General features: G+C 41.4%; 1 pseudogene; it reads left to right on the top strand.

Moving 5' to 3' along the window:
• LOC133140509 (NACHT, LRR and PYD domains-containing protein 12-like) overlaps positions 1 to 18,020 on the top strand; it is a 195,968-nt pseudogene that overhangs the window by 24,024 nt on the left and 153,924 nt on the right.

The following is an 18,020-nucleotide window of genomic DNA, read 5'->3' as shown; positions in this document are numbered from 1 at the left end:
TCAGCATCCAGGAGCGACCCTGAAATGCTTCATCAAAAAGCATGTACTTTACTTTTGTCTTGAAAGAATTAGAGATTATATACTTATAATATGTTTCTTGCCATATTGTCTCCTAGCTGACTGAAGGTCATTTGAAGTTCTTCAGTTAGAACAGTTAGAATTCTCATTTGGGTCTTTCCATTCATGCTGTAGCTTTGTTAACTGAAAAGAGCTGCTTCCACATAGTTTTTGTTCACTAGCTACTATTGCATTTAGCAAAATGGAGTAGGGCCACACATTGGTCTTTGCCTGGGGCCTCCAAATCACTAAAACTGCCCCTCATCATGGTGCTTTTGTTGCAATAATAATAATATAACATTACATTAGGCTGCAGGGTTAAGGGCCTTGCTCAAGGGCCCAACAGCTGTGCGGCTCTTATTGTGGCTACACCGGGGCTCGAACCACCGACCTTGTGGGTCCCAGTCATGTACCTTCACCGCTACATGCCGCCCTTTTTTCTTTTGTGAAGCACTTTTCCCAAACTCAAAGCGCTGTACAGTACAAACATTAATAAAATAAGTACAAATAAAAAATGACTGTTATAGTATTATATACTTTAAAATTGATGCAACATATCTTACACAGCTTTCTTTGCAGATTATCAAAGTGTTCCCCAAAAATTTAAGTAGCCGGCCAGGGGGGTCAGATGATGTCTACTGGCCTCTTTTTTTCTGACGCAATTTTGAGGCTTCTGGTGCATTTTTATATGTTAAATTAATCCCAAATACATGCCTTTATTCTTTAGTATTTTGTTAAGTTTACACTCCAATATACCAACATCACATTAAATGTAATCTTGTAGTGCCAATAACCAGAAATATGTTCAGAAAGAAAGAAGAAAATATGTTAATGATAACTCTTTACTTGAATAAACAAATTATTTTACAAAGCATTATATAAAATATATATTTTTCACTTTAATGATATTGAACAATAACTCTAATAAGACTATGTACAAATTAAACTATTCGGTTTATATAGTCAGTCATCCTGTCCGTGTGAAGAGACACCACTTTTCCCACCTCTCGGAAGCTGGGAACTGATGTTGTGTCAATTTGAACTGATTTGTTTATTAGGGCATGGGCTTCTTCCTCCTCTATCTCTGCACTGCATGGAGGCTCTCTGTGAGGCTAGCTTTCGCCTAATTACCAAAAATATAATCGATATGGATGCAATAACGTTCCCTTTTTCAATGCCGAATCCGAAACAGTGGTTTCCATGCAATGTCTATGCAACGTGTTGTTTGGGAGAGTGTAAACACATTACAGCTATTGGTGACCTGTAACTTCAGATTAAGATAACGTGAACTAGTTGGTGTGATATGTAGCCGATGGTAGTTGTGATATATTATTATTATTTAAGATTTGGTTTTCTTTTTGTATAATTTTGTATAATTAATAAACACGTGGCTATGTGGAAGCTCAGACAGAAACTCGTTCCGGCTACCTCATTTAATAATCGTCATTGTCAAAAACATTTAGTTCAGCCAAGATTTCACTTGCACTGTAATTACAACTCCAATTAATTACTACACGTTGCAACTCACATTTTTATATCTGTCTTCGTCTGCCCCTGTGGTGCAAAAAGTTAGTATGATTGCGAAGCCGGTTTTTTGTCTGCCTACTCCTCCCACAGTCTTCGAGCTATCGACATCAAACAAACTGGAAAATGTCCGGATATCATTTTTTTTTTTTATTCTCTCTCAATTTTTACATGACATACATAAAGGCTATTATACGTCAAAATGTTCATATACACTCTGTGACACCAGCTTGTAAATGTAAACATTTAAACTGTACTGGCAATAGTCCACCGATTTGATGTCACAATAGCCTGTGATGTCACAATAGCCTCTGCCCTCTAGCACAGCTCAAATACACTCAGTGACCACCTGTACACCAGCTGTAAATGGAAATATTTAAACACCGTAGTATTAGCAGTAGCAGCAATATTCCACCGATTTGCCACAATCACACTCAGTATTTTCTTGATGAAATGCACATCTCTAGTTTACATCCACCATATAGCCTACCATACATGCATCACGCCTACAAATATTCAAAATTCTTTGTCACTTCTCCCGAAAAAGACAAGTGCGAGTTGTGAAAGACGATCCTCGGTCATTGTCGAGCGCAGATATGTTGTCAATAGCTGAAGCCTGCTGAAAGAGCGCTCTGCTTTCGCACTGCTCACTATATTTGTCTAAACCCGCATCTGTTCAATTTTCGGATATAAATGTGTAGGGGCGTGTGCTGTAGAAGTTTACTCTGAAAAGGTGTTCTTTTACATGTCGCACATGTGAAATAAGCCACGCCCATGTAGTTTCCTGTTTTAAATATATATAATTTTTCGTGAACGCTGCAGGGTTATGTGAGCTGCTTCTTGACTGGGCAGGAGAAAATATAGGCTTAATATCTCTGGAGTAATATTTTAAAAACCGGCTTTATGATATGTTTGTTAATGGTTTTGTGGCTATATGCACGCAGTGCATGGCCTAAGTGATGACGCTGTTCGATTACAAAAGACGGCGTCTGCTGTCCGAATTCGCTGTTTATTTAGTAAACTATATAGAGCACTATACGTGAATATTAGTGAATAGTGAGCCATGTCAGACGCAGCTTATGTGTCGGACCGTGATGGCTGTATGTGGTAATTTCAGTGAAATTATAAAACTAAATTTAGACGGTGATTGTGAGACCTTGCTATAATTTAGGTTTGCTGATCATGTGAAGTATGTACAAAGTGAAGTAGTTTATTAAAATGGTACAGTATAGATCTAAAATGAGAAGTTAGCCAGCAAGTTAACTAACTCGCTCAAGAAAATGTTTAAAATTGAATGTCTCCGGATGAGTTTAATAATAATAATAAACTTTATGTAGCACCTTTCATACATAAAATGTAGCACAGATGGCTTTACATTATGCCAATTACAAAGAATTACAGAGACAACACAGTGTAAAAACAATAAACATTGTGGAAATATCATAGCTGCCAACTCTCATGCTTTCGGCGTGAGACACACGCATTTGCATGTGCGTGTGAAAACAGGCAAATGCGTGTGTCTCACGCCGAAAGCGTGAAAGTTGGCAGCTATGAAATATATCCACATAACAAACAAGACAAACACTTTGGGGCCTTTCCCCTGTGCCTCCCTCGAGTGGGTGTAATGTACGGTCAGAGACCCAAGTGCAGACCAAGGGATTATCAGAATTGTCGTTTGTTACAGTCCAATAATCAAGCCAAGTATTCCAATAAACACAACGCCAAAACGAGGAGCAAAAGAAGTGGTGAGAAAACAATGCAAGGTCAAAAATCCAAAAAGGCAAAATCGGAAGGCAAGCGGAAGGTCAAAAAACATGAAGCGAAGATCAAAACCAACAAAACACAAAGGCGACAAAACAAAACTCTCAGGACTCTCAATTAATACAGGATTACTAAGAATCAGCAACTGCAAAGATGATCAATGTTCTGACAAGGGTTCTATCAAAGACTTGGGTTTAAATACATGAAGGGAAGTGACAAGGCGGGGCACAGGAGTGAGGAGGGCTAAACAATTAAACAACAGGTGAGGGACATGATGGGCAATAATACAATAACAAGGGGGAGACTAAAACGTGAACTGGGTACACATGGACCAACATGTAAAACATACGACTCCGGATTAGGGAGTGTACATTTGCATAGAGTAGAAGATGTAGTGATAGCGAGAGACAGGTGCGAACACTTCGCTGAATAGCTGGATAGGAGAGGAAGGCGGAGCTGCAGAACAGCAAGAACAATAGGAGATATCGTTAGTAAGTTACGTGATTAAATCTAAACTACCCAAAATAAGTGACTGTTAGTTTATTAGTGAGACAGACAGTTAGTGTATTAATATAATTAGTACTGTACAATATCTAAATTAGTAGTTGTTAGTAAGAATAGCGCTATACAACATTAACTATCGAGGAAAGCAGGAAGTAAGGAATGTGAGAAACCACCCGAATAATGCAGCACGCAGACAGGGGAGTGACTCTGACTCGGAAACATTCAGACATGAACAGACCAGATGAGATATGAAAAATAATAAATTACAAGAATAACAATGATAAACTAACAGAGAGACTCAAACATAACAGTGGGACAACACTGATTGTGGAAATATGCAACAACCAGCTAAGAAATAACAGAACACTGTATGCAAAATAAACAGTGCTAAAAACAGTGCTGCTGGACATAGCAAAGTTAAGAACAAGAAATAAAAAATAAGCTGCTAGATATAGCTCAAAGTGATATAAAATAAAAAATAAAAATAAAAACATAAAAAAGATAAGGGCAGAATAATAAAAGCAGTGCTGCTAGATAAATTAATCTGATATTAATTGGCAGGGTGTTCCATAATTTAGGGGCGTAATGATTAAAAGCAGAACCCCAATTTTCTTTTGTGAACCACGGGGAACAATTGAGGGCCCGTGAAGGGACATAAAACAATGAGTCTGAAATGTAAGAAGGAGCTAAACCATTCAGAGCTATGTAGGCAAGTAAAATAATCTTCAAATCAATTGTAAAAGATATAGGGAGACAATGCAGTGCAGCTAAAACAGGAGTAATATGCTCTCGCTTCCTTATTTTTGTTAAAAGTCTCACAGCAGAGTTCTGAATTAATCATAGTCTTTCAACTGATCTTTTTTGAAGACTTGTAAAAAGACCATTGCAATAGGCTAGCCTACTTGAAATAAAAGCATGGACTAATTTCTCAGACTCCCGACTTGTGTCTTGGCAATGCTGGATGAAAGCAGTCTTGGTCACCTTGTTAATGTGTGAGATGGGTGCGTGGGCTTGGACCCAAAATGCACGACTCAGACAACAGAGATGTAATGAAGTCCCGTCAGGGCTTTATTTAGGGAATGTCCAGTAAGCATAGTTGAAAAACAAGCAAAGTTCATACACAGTGCAGACGGACGGCAAGCAGGCTCAGGGTCAATGACGGCACAAGAGTCAAGACCGAAGTCCTTTCTGCGGGGCAAAAGCACAAAAACAGCAGTCAAAGTTTGTGGTACAGGCAGGCAATGGTCAACAAAACAGAAGTCAAATAACAATGGTCAATAAACAGGCTTTGCTCATAAAGGATAGCCAATCGCTTGACAAACTGCCGAACCATGCACTGACAAACAGGAGGCAATAATTTCACAAAGACTTGACATGGAACTGAGCTTATATGCAGGTGTAGACAGGTGCAGAAAATTAGCTTGAGAGCAGCATGAGAATGGAAATCAGCTGTGGAGGATTGACAAGTTAACAAGATAATTAGTAATCGTTAGTAATAAACCTATCCTGCCCTAGCGTTAGTAAATTAGTAAATGACATGCACAAGAAACGTAAGGTAAACATGAACACATGGTTAGAATGTTAGTATTACCCAATCCTGATCTAAAGTTAGTAGATTAGTAAGAAGACAAGGGAAATTTAAACAATTAGGGAAGCGTGAGTGACAGAAAGGGAGAGAGAGAGAAAGCATGAATTCTAGAGCTCCCAGAAAAATAAATGAAGGTAAGTGTTTGGAACAAAAACCAGCTCACAGACCGGCCCTCCAGGACTGGAGTTGTGCACTCCTGCTTTGGCGTTTGTCAACACCAGAGGACCAGAATTGCAGCAATTACAGTCAAGGAAGCCATTAAAAACAACCTCAACGAAGGCAGAGAAATAAGAAAAAAAACAGTCAAAGCCATGGGTGAAGCAATAGGCTTACATCAAACAGTTATATTTTCGGGAGGTAGATGAATGTATCGCTATACACCATGTCTCTTCGCTATACACCATGTCTCTTGGTTCTGTTATCTCTTCCCATGGCTTTTCTTATCATTCTTACGCTGATGACACCCAACTCTTTATTTCCTTCCCCCCCGACACCCAAGTCACCACACAGATCTCTGCCTGCTTGGCTGATATCTCTGCGTGGGTGACTTCCCACCAACTGAAGCTCAACCTTGCCAAAACTGAGCTTCTCTACATCCCTGCTAAGTCCTCTCCGTCAATCGACCTCTCTTGATAACTGCCTCACCCTGGCTCCACAAGTATCCTCCACTGCCAGAACCTGCAGGTTCTTTCTGTATAATATACGCCGTATCCGTCATCTCCTGACGGAGAAAGCCACCCAGCTCCTAGTCCAGGCGCTCGTCATTTCCCACCTGGATTACTGCAACTCCCTCCTAGCCGGTCTCTCAGCGTGTGCCATCAAGCCCCTCCAGCTGGTCCAGAATGCTGCAGCCCGCCTGATCACCAGTCCGCCCAGGTCGGCTCATGTCACTCCGCTTCTCATTGGCCTCCACTGGCTTCCTATTGCCGCAAGCATCCGTTTCAAGGCCCTAGTGTTGGCATTTCAGGCTGCTAAGGGGACCGCCCCACCTTACATACAATCCTTGATCACTCCCTACTCCCCAGCTAGACCACTCCGGTCTGCCAGCTCTGGTCGCCTTATGGTTCCCTCACTACGTGCACCTGGCGGTCGAGCTGCACGTTCACGCCCGTTTTCCGTTCTGGTTCCTCAGTGGTGGAATGGCTTGCCTACCACTGTCAGGACAGCAGAATCCCTCCCCCTATTTCGACGCAGACTCAAAACCCACCTTTTCAAACTCTACCTTAGTCCTCCCTCCTGATTTCCCCCACCCCTCCTTTCTGATATCCCCAACCTTGTCTAACCCCCCCCCAAAAAGAAAAATTGTTACACAGGATATGAGCATGTCGTGTGTATGTCAGTCTGCCTTTAGCCATGCAATGCTTGCAATGCTGTGGGAAGTTTGTCACAGAAAACCAAAAGGAAAAAAGCAAACTCCCTGTCCACTGAAAGATTATATCTTACCTTTAGCTGTGCCAAATGTCCCACAACATTGCAAACTAACTCACTGCCCACTCTGAAAGATGGTATCTTTTACATCTTACCTAACCTTTTAATACTGTAATATACTGATTCTTCTTTACAGACTGAACAGCTGTGGCTTAACAGAGGAGTCCTGTGAAGTTGTGGCCTCAGCTCTCCAGTCATCAAACTCACCCCTGAGAGACCTAGACCTCAGCTACAATAACCTGGGAGATGCAGGAGTGAAGCTGCTCTGTGCTGGACTGATGAGTCCAAACTGTAAACTACAGAGACTGGGGTGAGTAGTGCAGTGCAACCTTAACTAAATAGAATGAGTGATTATGGCTCTATGCAGTGAAATGATAAAAAGCTCTTTCTCTCTCAGTTTAGTCTCATCACTCTCTTCTTGCACCTCTATCTAAAACCTCTTGAGTCTTAGGGTTGCCAGGTTCGTGGTTCCTGACCACAATGTAAGGTTTCAGTGGAGTCTATAGTATGAGGGCACAGGTGATGACTGGATGCTGGATGTCTGATTGATGTGGTAAAAAAACTGACCACCAGCAGAGTAAAATGTTTCAGGTCACACATTGCAATCGTCATCCATCTCCACTATTCACTATATGCTATGAACTCTTATAAAATCCTTAATTTTACCCCACTCTCTGATGAAGGGGGGCAGTACTCCTCTCAATACAGTTCATTTCCACCTATAGAACAGGACTTTTCTGCTGACAGTAAACAGCTCATTCCCACCTACAAAACAGGACTTTTATGCTGACTGTAAAGAGGTGCTGCTATTAGTGGTTGGTGATTCAGCCTGATAAGGTTCAGTCACTTTTTAGACACACAAGTAAAAAGAAAGCCAAAGGGCCAGATTACAACTCTGCACTTCTTTTAAGGACATGTTCAGAGGAGATAACAACAGCATTGCATCCTGTCTTCACACACAGTGTGCCATGCTGTTGTCTTCTCCTCTGAACATGCCCTTAAAAGAAGTGCAAAAAAGTCATCTGATTCACACAGCATTTCCCCACCCTGTGGAAGAAATGCATTATGCATTCCTGTCCCAAAAAACCATGTTCCACAGTGAATAATGACTTTAGGCCTGTGGCACTAACCTCCATTGTTATGAAGTGTTTGGAGAGGATTATGGTGTCCCTGCTTAAAGAGGAGGTCAAATCTTTACTTGATCCCTTTCAATTTGCTTCTACAGGCGCAAGGTACAGACAAATAATTAATAATGTCCTGTATGTGAAGGAGAATGCTGCTCCCATAGCCAAGATCAGTCAGCACAGGGCCCCCTCAGGGTTGTGTTCACTCCCTGGTTTTATTCACACTAAATACAGATGAGCACCAGCAGCCAACCTGGCAACTGTGCCTAATGCACAGGGGCAGTAGCCAACTAGTGTAGCTTTCTGCGATAGACAGGTTTGTGCAATGGTGTGACTCAAACCATCTGATTTTAAATCTTTTACATCTAACCTCAGCTTTTAATACTATAATATACTCATTCTTCTTTACAGACTGAACAGCTGTGCCTTAACAGAGGAGTCCTGTGATATTGTGGCCTCAGCTCTCCAGTCATCAAACTCACTCCTGAGAGATCTGGACCTCAGCTACAATAACCTGAGAGATTCAGGAGTGAAGCTGCTCTGTGCTGGACTGATGAGTCCAAACAGTAAACTACAGAGACTGGGGTGAGTAGTGCAGTGTACTGTGTAACCTTAACTAAATAGAATGAGTGATTATGGCTCTATGCAGTGAAATGATAAAAAGCTCTTTCTCTCTGAGTTTACTACTCTGTCCATCAGCATTCTTTCTTTGTCCACATTAGTCTCATCCCTCTCTTCTTACTCCTCTATCTAAAACCTCATGAGTCTTAGGGTTGCCAGGTTTGTGGTTCCTGGCCAGAATGTAAGGTTTCAGTGGAGTCTGTAGTATCAGGGCACAGATGACTGGATGCTGGATGTCTGATTGATGTGGTAAAAAACTGACCATTACATTAGGCAGACACTCTTAACCAGAGCAACATACAGTTGATTAGACTAAGGAGGGGACAATCCTCCCCTGGAGCAATACAGGGTTAAGGGCCTTGCTCAAGGGCCCACCGGCTGTGCGGCTGCACCGGGATTAGAACTCCCGACCTTGTGTGTCTTTGGCCTGTGGCACTAACCTCCATTGTTATGAAGTATTTGGAGAGGATTATGGTGTTTCTGCTTAAAGAGGAGTTCAAATCTTTACTAGATCCCTTTCAATTTGCTTCTACAGGCATGAGGTACAGATGATACCATCACAACTACACACTTGGTCACCAGTGCCCGGTTGCATAAAACACCTTAAGTGTAATTTCCCCTTAAGGTTTCCCTTAAGTTTAAGAGAGTTGAACAACAAACCCTTAAGTGTCTCTTAAGGCTTTCCTGTGGTGAAATGTCAGAAACCCTCAAAAACACCCTTAAGTATTGCATGTTCCTTTAAGTAAGTGTTGCATAAAACACCTTAACGACAATTTCCCTCAGTAAAATGTAACGTTAGCTACAGATTACCTTAAATCTCGGTAAGTTTTTTTGCCATTGGAGGAAGAAAATGTCTCTCCACAAATTTTTCATGATAGACTATTTTATACCTTCTACCTTATTTTATTGTATCGCCTACAGTCAATGGTCGTAACTGATGAGGCAACGCATCCATGGTTACGTTCAAATTTTGCCACAGTAAAACGTCAACCATTGCATCAAAGCAGTTCACTGTTTCCGTTACCTTAGAAAAGGGGGTTATATGCAACACTCTCAGGTAATTCCCTTAGCTAAGGGGAAATCAACCCTTAACTGTCAGAGTTAAGGGAAACACTTGTTTTATGCAACCGGGCACAGGCATCTTGACAACTCTAGGTCTATGAACGCTTCCTGTTTGATTTTAGCTTTTAATACCCTGCAGCCTTACATGTTAGTTCAGAAACTGAAACATATGGGTGTTATATAACAAGAGGGTCATTTTATAACAAGAGGGTCATTTGCTTTAATTAATAATGTCCAGTATGTGAAGGAGAATGCTGCTCTCAGAGCCAAGATCAGTCAGCACAGGGGCCCCTCAGGGTTGTGTTCACTCCCCGGTTTTATTCACACTAAATACAGATGAGCACCAGCAGCCAACCTGGGAACTGTGCCTAATGCACAGGGGCAGTAGCCTAGTAGTGTACCATTCTGCGATAGACAGGTTTGTGCAGTGGTGTGACTCAAACCATCTGATTTTAAATGTGAAGTAGACGGAGGAGATGGTGTTTGACCCTACATCAGTGGGCGATCACAGGCCAGTTGTCATCCATGGCCAAGCAATCACACAGGTTTTCATTATATTTGTATAGCATTTTTAATAGAAGACTGTCACGAAGATGCTTTTCACCGTCAAAAAGTGGTGAGAAAAAACTCCCCAATAGGAAATCTCAGGAGGAACCTGGCTGTAGAGGGGGAGCTCATCCTCCGCTGGCTGGCAAGGTGTAAAGTAAAGGTAGAATGGATTTAATATAAATGTGATACGAAATCTATCACAGCCATTCAAATGGGTTGAGCAGGTTATAGTTGAGGTAATAAACTAGCTGGAAGTAGAAAGTGTAAAATGAGGGAAAGTGCCGTGAGCAGGTTTAGAGAGCCAGGGTGCTTGAGCTCCAGGATGAGTTCAGGTTTTTTTTTTGTATAGCGCATTTTATAGAATAAGTTTATAGAGTAACAAAAGGGCAAAAACTACCAAAAAACATGGAACCGTACTGTAAAAAGTACCATAAGTTGTCAAGTGGTCTTATTTAAAGTATGAAGTTACCACAATTAACATTTCTATTTTTGAAAGCATTCTTTCTTTACAGCATTTTTTCACACCTGCCTAAAACTTTTGCACAGTACTGTACATCAGGTTTTTTATTTTCAATAAACATCTAATAAAGCTCAAATTTGACCCTATGTAATTCCTGAGCTATTGAGTCATTCATCACAGTTAAATCAAAAATTTCACTGACTTCACTTAATCCACTGAGACAAATAAGTGTGAATTTGTGCCTTTTAAATTGTTCATGAGCTCATTTGTATATGGTAAATGGCAGGCATTTATATAGCGCCTTTTATCCAAAGTGCTGTACAATTGATGCTTCTCCATTCACCCATTCATACACACACACACACACACACTGACGGCGATTGGCTGCCATGCAAGGCTCCGACCAGCTCGTCAGGAGCATTTGGGGGTTAGGGGTCTTGCTCGGGGACACTTCGACACCGCCCGGGCGGGGATCGAACTGGCAACCCTCCAACTGCCAGACTGCTCTTACTGCCTGAGCCATGTCGCCCCCATCATCATCATATTTTTTCTCTTTTCACCTGTGGCACAGGGCTTAAGGACAGGTACCACAGGCGAATAGAACACACTATTGCCCTGAAATCAGGGACTATGCATAAAACGGCTTGTAATTCATATACGGATCACCCGATATGGATGCAAATACGGTCAATCTGAAGATAACAGTTTGCACTTTCTTTCATTTCACATGCGCTGGAGTACTGAGCCAAAATTAGATCAGGCAGTTTTTTTATTTTCAATAAACATCCAATAAAGCTACAATTTGAAAAACCCTATGTAATTCCTGAGCTATTGAGTCATTCATCATAGTTCATCACTGAATTCACTTCATCCACTGAGACAAATAAGTGTGAATTTGTGCCTTTTAAATTCCTCATGAGCTAATTTCTATACTTTCAAAAAGAAATAATTTTTTCCCTTTTCACCTGTGGTACAGTGCTTAAGAAGGTACCACAGGTGAATAGAACACACTACTGTGCCGCCCTGATCTATATACAGTGCAGTCCTTAAGTATTTGGACAGTGGTACAAGTTTTGGCTCGGTACTCCAGCGCATGTGAAATGAAAGATTTCAAGTGCCAACTGTTATCTTTAGATTGACCGTATTTGCATCCAAATCAGGTGATCCGTATATGATTTACAAGCCGTTGTATGCAGTTCCCGATTTCAGGGCACATTTGGAACAAATGGCTTTACATGCGTTTCTGATTAGTCGCTTCCTTATTGAACATATGTGTCACACTATGGAAGCATATCCGTGCCAGAATGAAAATACACTGCTTATTTGACGCACACGTGAACTTTTAATGGATCTCAATTGGCATTATAGCTGCCCAACAAAGGAATTCAGGCTGTCCTTCCTCTGAATGAAGATCGCTCCCGCTCCAACCTACAGTGCTAATGTACGGATTAATTACAACAGAAATAAAATAAATAAATAAATAATGGGCTTAATGGGTGCCTTTATGTTGGAAGGTCCCTCGTCATAAACACACATATGCTGCGATGTGTTATCTAACTGTAATATCGATGATGATGACTCTATGGTGGTTCAGGTGTGGGGGTGGTCGTCGCCACGGTGCGTCGGTAAGGACACAAGGAGGGGTTTAATTCATCTACTTTAATGAATTAAGGAAGGTGCGTATGTGTGTGGTCTACAGAACAAACAACAAATGCTTGTTTAGTATACAAACCGAACACACCATCATGCAGTACTTAACTGGGCAGTCTAACAACATACTAAGCCAACAATACAAACCAAAGTAGACTAAATTAATAATCTAATATCAGTAATGTGTGCACTTGCATCACTTTACAGGAAAAATAATCACTAAATACCATAAGCAACATAACACACAATTACGCTACTTTATAAGAACGATATATTACATATAATGTAATTAACGTTACACACATTTCCCGTTTAATAGCTATAAACAAGCTAGTAATCGAAATGGACTAAGCTGGGTAGGCTACTTGCTATTTAACACAACAAACATGAACGTTACTGTAGCCTTTGATACTAAACCGAAACTAAAGAAATATTCGCTTACTTTGACTTCAGATAACGCACACATTCGGCATAAACGGGAAAGCTCCGTCTTTAATTAGTGGATAACTACGTTCTTTACAATACTGCGGATGGCAGCCGCTTCTCTCTCTTAAACAAATGCAAACTATTCAACCTGGAGTGCAAACGTGGCTAGTTTGCTGACATTTCTCTATATTTTTTCACCGCAGCAGCTGGTGGCTTCTTCTTCTTCTTCGCTATCACTTGCAAAGTCCCGCGAAACTCACAGTCTCAAAGGCGAATCTCTGCAGTTCTCGCAAGATCGCCCCTACTATCAGTGTTCACTATTTTACAGCCGCCCCTACGTTCACTATGTGAACGTAAACCTGTTGTTATTATGGGCGTGCAGGGGGGGTTGCAGCATTGGTATCCTCTTCCGGTATAGCTGGAAGCTTGATCAGACAGGCCACTGCCCGGTGGTAGACTCTTCCTTTGACCTGGACATCTACTGATGTCCACACGCTGGTGTGGACATCCTTCACCGTGCCAGAGTGCTCTGGGAAGCTGATGGTCGATGATCATGACCACTGAGCCAGGTGTAAGTCCTTCTGCATCATTTCTCCACTTCTGCCGTGGCTGCAGAGTAGATATTCAAATTTCAAATTTATTAATGGATAACCCCTAGAGATGAGCCATCTCGTTTTCGAGGGGGTCCAACACAGAACATACAATACAATACAATACAATAGTACAGTACAACAAACACAGTCACGTACACCATACATACACAGAGGCTCTCATTTACCGATCCAGCCCGCACATCGTTCCCATAAACCCGCAATACCCACACAAAATAAGTAGGAGGTAGGTACAACAGAATGTGTTGATGACAATGACAGTAGTAGTAATAATAATAATAATGGTAATAATGATTATAATAATAATAGTAACAAAATAACCAACAAGCAAATACAGTGATGCAATGGTAAAGGAGCAGGAAGACAGTAGCATTAGAAGCAGCAACATGACGTTTTAAGAAAGGGTAATAATGAGTTCTTAAATATACTTAGTGAGATAATTGTTCTGATGTTGACGGGTAGATTGTTCCAGTCGAAGGGAGCTTTGAATTTGAAGGCGCGTCTGCCAATTTCTTTCTTGGTTTTGGGAACAGAGAAGAAAGGTTGCTCTATATGTCTAAGAGAGTATGAGGATATGTGTGGTACTAGACAATGCTTTAGGTAAGAGGGATAGTTAAAGTGGATGCATTTGAAAATGCATTGGAGCCAATGGTAATGTCTTCGAGCATTGAGGGGTAACCAGTTCAGAGTTTCATACATAGAGCAATGATGAGTTTGATAGGGACACCTTAGAATAAATCGACAGAGGCTATTGTAAATAACATTGAGGGGTTGAAGATGTGTTTCGAAGGTGTTCTGATAAACAATGTCAGCATAATCCAATATTGGCAATAACAACTGTGTAACGATTCTTTTTCTCATCTGAAAAGTAAAGCAATTTATGGAGCGATACAGTATGCCCAAATTGCGACTTAGTTTGTTAGTGATAGTCTCAATATGTTGTTTAAAAGAAAGCACTGGGTCGATCCAAAGTCCAAGGTAAGAAGTCACATGTTCAAGAGGTGATCCATCATTAAAAGAAATAGTCAGGTCTGAGGCATCGCTCAGACCGTGTCTGGTACCAAGCAACATACTACATGACTTCCTTTTGTTGAGCAGTAGTTTGTTGAGTGAGAACCACTTCTGAACAGAGGCAAACTCACGTTGCAAGGATCTCTCAATTGCAGATCTGTTAGTGCTAGATGTGTAAATTGCAGTGTCGTCGGCATATAGTTGTATGGAGTATAAAAATGGAGAAAAGGAGTGGACCTAATGATGAGCCTTGTGGTACTCCCTTCTCGACAATTAAGTAATCGGATTGACTTCCATTGAGACTGACGCACTGGCGTCTATTGTGAAGATATGAGTCAAACCATAGTAGAGCAGTCTGGGAGACACCAATGGAATACAGTTTATCAAGAAGTAAATAGTGATCAACAATGTTGAATGCCTTGGTTAAGTCAAGAAAAATTACACCAGTGAGTTTGCCATTCTCAGAAGCAGTAAACAAGTCGTTTGTAAATTTTAAGAGAGCTGTTGTTATTGAGAAGTTAGGCCTGAAACCAGACTGGCATGGGGACAAGATGTTCAGCTCAGTAACATAGCGTGATAATTGATTGAAGATTAGTTTCTCAAAGATTTTGGCTATAGAATTCATGATAGAAATAGGACGGTAGTTATTAATGTCATGGGGGTCACCTCCCTTATGAAGTGGAGTAACTATGGCACATTTCCAGGTGGAAGGGAGGGCACAGGTTGATAATGAGAGGTTAAATAAGTCACAGAGTGGATACATCAAGATATGAGCCGCTAACTTGATAAATTTAGTCTCAATGCCATCTGGTCCAGTTCCACAGTCATCTTTTAGTGCATTGATTGCACATTGGACTTCGACAGGTAGAATCTTTCGAAAGGAAAATGAACTTGTACAGGTAGAGCTACTAGAAGAATCACATGCCATAGGTGGATCAAATACACAAGAGCTACCTATAGAGGAAAAATGCTGATTAAAAACATTTGAGATAGTGGAGGAATCGTGGATAATGTTGTTGTTGAACCGAATCTGGGTGCTGGTATTTTTGTTTGATTTATTGAGAATATTGTTCATAGTTTTCCAGAACCGTTTAGGGTTATGCATATCTTCAGATAGTTGTTTTCTGTAGAAGTCTGATTTAGCATTGCATGTTTTTGTTGTACATATGTTCCTTAGAGATCTATATTTGTCCCAGTCAGCAGGATCCTTGGTTTCTCTAGAGATCCTCCAAGCTTTATCCCGTTGTTTAAAGAGACTAATCAGATCAGAGCTGATCCAGGGTAAGTGTTTACCCTTGACCATGATTTCCCTCCAGGGGGCATGTTTATCAATGACTCTAGTGAGTTCAGAATGTAAATAATTCCAGGCATCTTCAACATAAGGTAGAAGTGAAAACCTGTCCCAGTTCATTGAAATCAAATCATGTGTGAAATTATCGAAGTGAATGTTCTTGCACTCTAATGCATTTTGGAGGAAGACTGAGATATTTAATCTTCCATACACAGAAGATAGCTGAGTGATCACTAAAGCAGTCTGATAAAACACCAGAGTTTTTAATTCTTTCAGGATGCGTAACAAGGATCCAGTCTAATAAAGACTTAAATCTGGTGTGGACTCTGGTAGGCTCATTGATCAACTGGGTCAGGGTTACACTTTTAAACAGGGTTTTATCATTTGATGAAGAGCGGTCAAGCCAGTTGCTGTTGAAGTCGCCCATGATAATCGTTTCACCTGGATGTTCAAGTGAGGGGAGGGTAGATAATATATATTTAGTTGAGTCGGGATGGACAGGTGGAGATCTATAGATGCTACCAATGGTGAGATGTTTATTTTCATGGAGTTTTAACTTAACAAAAAGACATTCAAAAAATTACGGGATTACTTTAGGAATGGTAAGTTCAGATACAAAGTGCAGGGAAACATATATAGCCACACCTCCTCCTCTTGTACCCCTGTCTGTTCTGAATAACATATAATTATCAAGTTTGATCTCATTGTCACATATCTTGCTTTATCTTGCAGGATAAACTTTGGATGCCTTCATATTTTTATATTATTCTGACAAGTTTTAATATTTGAGTCTTCATAACTAAGATAAATGAACAGCTACTCATTATTTTTCTTCACTTCCCCATTTGTTTTTACTTCAGTCCTTTTACATTAAGCCTACGTTTTGCGGCAGCTGCAACTGCTTTACGGCAAACAAACAGGCTCCATGTGCAGGCTCGGTATAGTAGCTATGGCAGCGAAAGTTAACCGGCCTGTGATCAACAACATGCAACATAGACTATTACAAGTTGTTTGTAGTTCTTGGCATTACAAGGAGGAGCAGTCGAAATTTCAGTCAATCCAAAAAGTACAAATGAGACGAGAGAAGACAAGGGTAGGAAGAGCAAAGAGAGAGAGGAAAAAAAAAAGATTGTCAGTATCGGTAGGCTATAGCACTACATGGATATTATGGAGAATCAATGGAGAACTCGGCTAGAAAAACCTCAACCTCTTCAGGGGAGCGAAACAGTTTGGTCTTACCGTCGCGGACCACTTTCAGCATGCAGGGAAAGATCATTGCGTATGTACAGTCCAGGTCTCGTGGCCTCTTCTTAAGTGGGTCAAACTGTCGGCGTTTCTGGACTAGTGCTGCGCTGAAGTCCGGGTAGATGTGGACTCGTGTTCCGTTGTACACAAGCTTCTTCTTTTCCCTGGAGAGCTTCATGATCTTCAACTTCTCCTGGAAATGGAGAAACTTCACCAGGATTGGTCTTGGTCCGGCTCTGGAGTTTTGCTTGAGGAAGGTTGGAGAACGATGGCAACGCTCAATGACCGGAGGAGTAGGGAAATTCGCCTCACCCAGGAGCTGCGGGATCAGACGGTCCTGTAGATTATCCTCATTAGAACCAACTCTCTGCTCAAGTTCATCGACATGCTCACCCAGTGTGGCAAGAGCACCCTCAATTTTATTGAGCCTGGCCTTGATGGTATGGTAATGATGGTAAGTCCATATGAGAAATCATTTCGATTTTCATTTGGTGCATCCCCTCCAGAATGGTTTGGAGGGAGATTGGGTTTTGATCCATTTGTAAGCCTACCAGGTTGTTCTTCTTAAAAGACGAATATTTGAGCCAGCAGACTGGAGCTTGTTGCAGGACTCGCACCACGGCGACCATCTTGCGAAATACACACAAACACACGATATGTTTCAGTGAACACTTGTCTTGGGCAGCTACACGAACATTCAGAATAATAGGGAGGTATCGCTTGATGAAGTGGCTCCAGAACTGGTCTGCTAGTACTTGGGTATGCCTCCATCTCCTTTGAGGGCAGTTTTCACGGAGCGGACCTCCCGTTCCGACGCTCCTCCAAAGTGCGGTGAGTTTGGTGGGTTGTAGCTGAACCGGATCTTCTGCTTCGCCAACTCTGCTTGAAGAGTGGAGCTCATGGCTTTGAATCTCTCCTGTAGTTCTCGGTCCCCCCCACGGAAGTTTGTCCCCTGATTGGGCAAGATCTCGAAGGGCGTTCCACGCCGCGCCACGAAGCGCCTCAGCGCCATCAGGAACAAATCACTGTCCATGAGAGGAGGTCTAGGTGAATGCAGCGGGTCATCATGCATTTGAGGATCAGACCCAACCTCTTTTTGTTGCATCGT

Source organism: Conger conger, chromosome 11, assembly GCF_963514075.1.
Source record: "Conger conger chromosome 11, fConCon1.1, whole genome shotgun sequence".
In the NCBI taxonomy this organism is placed as follows: Eukaryota; Metazoa; Chordata; class Actinopteri; order Anguilliformes; family Congridae; genus Conger; species Conger conger.
The sequence above is the reverse complement of the archived record's forward strand: the minus strand, read 5'-3'. Positions and strand labels throughout refer to the sequence as shown.